The sequence below is a fragment of the Xyrauchen texanus genome, unplaced genomic scaffold (genome assembly GCF_025860055.1).
Source record: "Xyrauchen texanus isolate HMW12.3.18 unplaced genomic scaffold, RBS_HiC_50CHRs HiC_scaffold_1233, whole genome shotgun sequence".
Classification (NCBI taxonomy): Eukaryota; Metazoa; Chordata; class Actinopteri; order Cypriniformes; family Catostomidae; genus Xyrauchen; species Xyrauchen texanus.
Window position 1 is genome coordinate 1 of NW_026265579.1, and position 5,540 is coordinate 5,540.

Below are 5,540 nucleotides of genomic sequence, written 5' to 3' on the forward strand. Positions count from 1 at the left end.
AAGCATCAAATTTGTAGATTGCTTCAGCAAGCTTCTCCAAAATACCATGCTTCATGTCTCTTGGTACATTCAGGTAAGTTTGGTCTTTTAAAAACAGAAGATTAGCCTGTCTCAATCTGAATTCCACGTCAACTGAGAAGTTTGGAATGTCGAAAAACTCTGGCCATTGCTCTTGTCTTGCTGATGACGATGAGCTGTATGTTGACAGAATCTCTGTATCATCTGAGACATTTGAGACATCAGAAATGGTGGAGGTGGAAGCAGGTACCAGTGTCAGTGTCACAAATGGAATGACCTTCACAGTTGCTTTTGTAGCTGGCAAGTCTTCTATGTCATTAAGGTTGCAGAGGGAATAACCAAAGTCAGGGTCTTCATACATAAGATTAAAGTCATCCTGCAGCTTGCATTTATCTTTAATTTTTATCTTCAGCTCTTCAATCGTTTCTGGTTTTCCATCCAGTGACACTTTGAGTATGTCCTCTTCATTTTTGATGATTCTTAGTTTATAGCTTCCCATGGTCCTAGACAGAGAGAAGATCACATTAGTACCCATTCCACTTAATGTCATTCAGCATATAATGTAACGCTTTAGTGTCACATACACATTGCCTTTCACTCTATAGGAAGATAAGGGAAAAACATCATTCAGTTCGGAAAGCTGGGTGACTGTGAGAGACCCTCCCCACTGCACCACAACTCATAAGCACGTAAATGTTCAACATACCATGAGGTCAAAAGCCTGCTGACTAGCAGGATTTCTGTGTTGATAACAACAATATGCGTAATTTGCTGGAACTCTGGGAGACCCGAGCAACATCCAACTGAAATGATCATATCTGCACTGTACTTTACACCGTGAACACAAGCAGAAGATGCAACCAGCACTGTACTTTGATTGCCGTTTCGCTGATGTAGTGAGTGCTGAACATTTTCAGGGAAAGATGTAATCATAGCTGACCTCACTTTATCAATTTCCACAGAAGGCTTAAAGAATGACGCAGAATCCAAATGGAAGGCCATCATCTTCTGGTGTCTTACGGCCAAGGTGTGTGCTACATTCTTGAAATTACGAGTGTCATGCACAACCTGTTTGAAAATTTTGTGCTTCCCTTCAAAACGCATTGTCCACACATCAACTAGTGGGCCAAAGGTTTTTATCATTTGAGGGTAATGTTCAATAAAATGATGCTTTGGACGAAGTTTGTAGGTCGGAAAAGTTTGCTGCAGTAACTCTCTATGTTCTGAGATTTTGCAAACCAGAAAGTGTATTAACTCTTCAGTAAAGTGCGATGACATTACTATTTCTAGTATATCTTTTAGAAGCATCAGTATCTCCCATGATGGGTCTCCTTCGGGGATATTATGGCCTATCATCAATGGAAGCAGCCTTAGGAGAGCCCAGTTTTCATGGCCGTTGCCCCCAATGGATCCCTTAGAAATGAAGGTCTTTGGAATGATCTGTGGTTGGTCAGCTTTATCTGAGAATGTGAAAGGAAACTGTTTAATAGCCTTATTCAATGAGTCCAAAGAAACATGCTTCTTGACCATCAAATCATGAAGACAAAGAGACATTTCTGCTGGTACTATACCCTCTAAAAAGTCATGCAGAATGTCAGGTGGAAAACCATCCACCACATGAAAGTGTTTCAAGTTTCCATTCAGTGGACACCCTCTTTTTACGCCATGACGCCTGGCCGTAGTTTGGTCATGTATAACCTCTTGCACATGTCGGTCATGGTCCTCTCTTGTCCTTGGCTGGTGTAGACCTGATCTGACCTCCTTATCCTGCACGTCATCTTGTTTACACATACAAAACCGACAAAAGAGATCTGCTGCAAAACTCTCATGGAATCCTGCCAAACTGTGAGCCCCCAAGTTGTCCGCTGCTACATACAATACAGTGCCTTTAACACTTTCTGCTAGCTGTTCAACATACACACCATGTTCCTCAAGAGTGACAAGATCCTGGATGAGAGGACGAAGAACATCTGCATAGCCATGTTCTTTCACAGTCTTGACCTTACATAAAAGTGCAAGTTGTATAGAGTGAAGAGCTGATCGATATTTGGAGTCAAGATTAGCAAGTACCCAATATACTGCACATAGTTTGTGTTTTTTCTTGGATGTTCCCAGTGGATTCAAGCAACCTCAAAATCATCTATATATAACCCAAGAGCTGATCCTAAATTCTTCCACATTCAAAAGAACATTTTCTTTAAAACGAGAGCCATCTCTGAATGAGTGGTATCCTTCCGGTGAAGCACCACATTCTACATGCAGCTCTTATCCAAAACATCCTTATTGCTTAACAAAGCCTGCAACATTTTCAGTATGGGGACATATACAACAGAACTATCTCTGTCAAGACGAAACTCAACTGGCATAACGAGAGGAAATTCTTGCTGTATATAAGATGCTCTCCTGCTAGCTGTTGACAAGGATCCTCCTGTAGAAGTGAATTTCAGCAGGACATTCGTTTGTGAAACTGCATTTACAACGTCACTAACTATGGAATTATCCACATCACCACAATGCTGACTGATAATCTCCTGGACTTTACTTTGAAGTAATGGCTGTGAAAGTAAGTGGATCTGATTGATCTGCTGAATAATTTCTTGTGTAGCACTTTCTGATGTATGCAGGATTGTTTGCATTTTCAAAAACAGAGAAGCAAGGTTACGTTCAAGCTGACTTTCCAAGTCCTTTATGTCACATACAGACTCTTCATACTCACACTCCATGTCATCCTGTGAGGAAACATCTTTCTCCACTTCAGTCAACTGATCTTGATGTTCAATGTTTGATATTATTCCAGTTTTAAAATGTGTTGTAGCACTCCCTCTGTGTACCCTACTTTTGTGTGCATTAAATGTTGAATACACATTGCTGTAAAACTCACACCCTTCGTATGGACACAGAACTCTCTGCTTAAGTTTTAAATGGCTGCGCAAGTGTGTGAAAAAATCTGCTTCCGTGCAGGGCTCTATGTATTCACATAATTGGCAGTGAAATACAGCTGTGGGTTTACTTGCTTGTCCAATGTCTGATTGACAGTGCCAAACAGATAAGTGCACTTTGAGTGCATTAAAAGATTTGAAAGTGCATAAGCAATCGTGATGAAGACATGGTATTGGTTGTTGCCGAGTAAAGCCTCCATGTTTTAGGCGATAGTGTTTCAACAACTGTCCTCTTTTGTCTGTAGAAAAAATACACTGCTTACAGGTCCACTGCATCTGCAAGAAATTATTGTAAGTGGAAATTTTAGGTGTAAGTTGTAAGTCTTCGGTCGTCTTATGTGCATGTGTTCAATCGCACAGACTTCACTCGGTTAAAAACTTGAGATGACGCTACAAGTCGCTGTAGATATTTTACAAGCACGGACTAGGTGACTTTAAAGTAGCATTGAACACACAGGGTGCAGATGTTGGTTTCGGTTGTTTGATAGGCTGTGTCATTGACAAGGAAGGAAGATTTGCAGGCTGATCAACATCCCGCCCCTCCTGTGACCCATGGTTTGACTATATTGATGTTTTTCCACTGCATGGTACGGTACTGGCTCCATCCTCTGTGGTACCACCTCTGTTTAGGTGGTACCACAGAGTATATATATATATATATATTATATAATATCCTCCAAAATGTTGTCTACTTCTTACCTCCAGTGTACTCCAGCCCGCACTGACAAAGCAGCTGTGAAGAGCCCTCAAGGCAGTTGTCACAAGCACTTCTGTAAAGGACAAAGAATGTCTTAGTTAAAAGAAAGCTCCACTTACAGTCATGTGATTTGTAGATTAAAGACACATGTGTATACTTTAAAAGCATTACAGAAAATTGCTTGTTTTCCAATATAAATATAAAAAGTATTAATTACAGCAATATTAGCAACCACATTTACTTAAAGAAATAATAGTACTTGTTGGAAAGAAAGTGTTGGTTTGTGACTAGCTTTATACTAAAAAACGTTTAAAGTACATTCTGATAAATCAGTGCATTAGCAGCATTTTATTTAAATTATTTGATCTTCAAGACTTTTGCAAGAGTCACAAGATAAATCTGAACCTGTGCTACGAGATGATAATTTTTAGAGGAAAGAAGAAAGTATAATTCAGACGTTTCATACATAAACCACAACGTTTCTTTCATCTATTTTACACACAAGTTTGCAATAGATTAAACAGAAACTAGTAGTAAAGTTACTTATGTTCTCTTAATCGTCCGACAAATATGGCTGCAAACTGTGTAGCCTAGCTTACAAAAAGCCCCAGTCCATCCAGAAAAACGCGATTAGCGATCGCATGATTCAAAGCATTAGGCTATCAGCCAAAGTCCGCATTTTTTTTCAAATACGACGCATAAATTAAAGATTTCCGCGCAAAATATGCAGAGCTTGCATGATTTCATAATCCCCACATTTTCGTTGCAAAAAGTCACATATATCTTAGCAGAAAGTTGAAAAATGTTGCGTTTGTTCCACAAAAGCAGTCTCCTCTTCACCTTCATCCTTTCACCTGTTGCCATGGGAACGTTCTGAGGTGACGAAATTTTTGCTAGTTCCCACAATTTTATCGCATAAAACTGCATAAATAGCCCGCATATTCAAGGTTTTTTGTCCGCAACAATCACCAATAATCTCCGCGTTTTTCTGGAAGGACGGATGCAGCAAATGTAATCGATAGGCCAACATTAATTTGTTACTCGGATATGTCTGTGTTGTTAATACCCAACATTCGACCAAAATACATTATCAACTCGGGAAAACTAAAATTAACTGTATAGCTACTACATTAACAATGTGAGTATTTCTACTTTCAGTTAAAATAGATTTTCAAACGTGGCAATTTTTCAAAATGCCGCCTAAAATATGCCCGAACAAGTGCTCTGCCCGTTCAAATAAAAACAAAACAAAAAAAAACAACTTTATTATCTATCAACCAGTGTTAGAAATGTGTCTTTGGTTAAAAGGGATCACATATCACACACACATCACAATTTAAAATTGTTACAAGGAAAAAAAGTAAGTTAGGCCTGCCTTAGGCTACACTATGTAAAACAATAAAGGTTTGTGAATGTTTAACAAAAGCTAATGTGGAGGCAGCGGACAGAAACACAAATTCACACACAAATATTAACCTAATTCGTTTGAAAACTTACCTTATTATTCGACAAGCGATGAAATCATTAACTTTTCAGCAAATGCGTCAGCACAGTCCGACAGGCACCACTGTGGTCTTGAGCACGAGACTAACCGTTGGTGACTTCTACTGAGCATGCTCACACCCAGCCCTGCTTGTTCTTCGGTTGAGTTCCAAATAGTCGCTCTAAGCAAGTTAAGATAACTTCAACAAAGTTATATTCAATCAAAACAATAAGTAAATAGCTTATTTCACCATGCAATTAACCGTTACTTTGTAATTATTCACAACCGACTACAGTTAACTCATTTATGCAAGTTATGACAACTATTGGAATTTACAGTGTAGGTTGAGTTCCAAATAGTCGCTCTAAGCAAGTTAAGATAACTTCAACAAAGTTATATTCAC

General features: G+C 39.0%; 1 long non-coding RNA gene across 1 annotated transcript; it reads right to left on the bottom strand.

Annotated features, from left to right (window-relative positions):
* Nucleotides 1-3,100: 3,100 nt before the first annotated feature.
* LOC127641653 (uncharacterized) lies at nucleotides 3,101-5,322 on the bottom strand. The gene is made up of 3 exons (XR_007970198.1): nucleotides 5,152-5,322; nucleotides 3,657-3,727; nucleotides 3,101-3,233 (listed from the first exon to the last, which is right to left on the bottom strand). It is a non-coding gene; the product is annotated as an uncharacterized LOC127641653 (long non-coding RNA).
* Nucleotides 5,323-5,540: the final 218 nt, after the last annotated feature.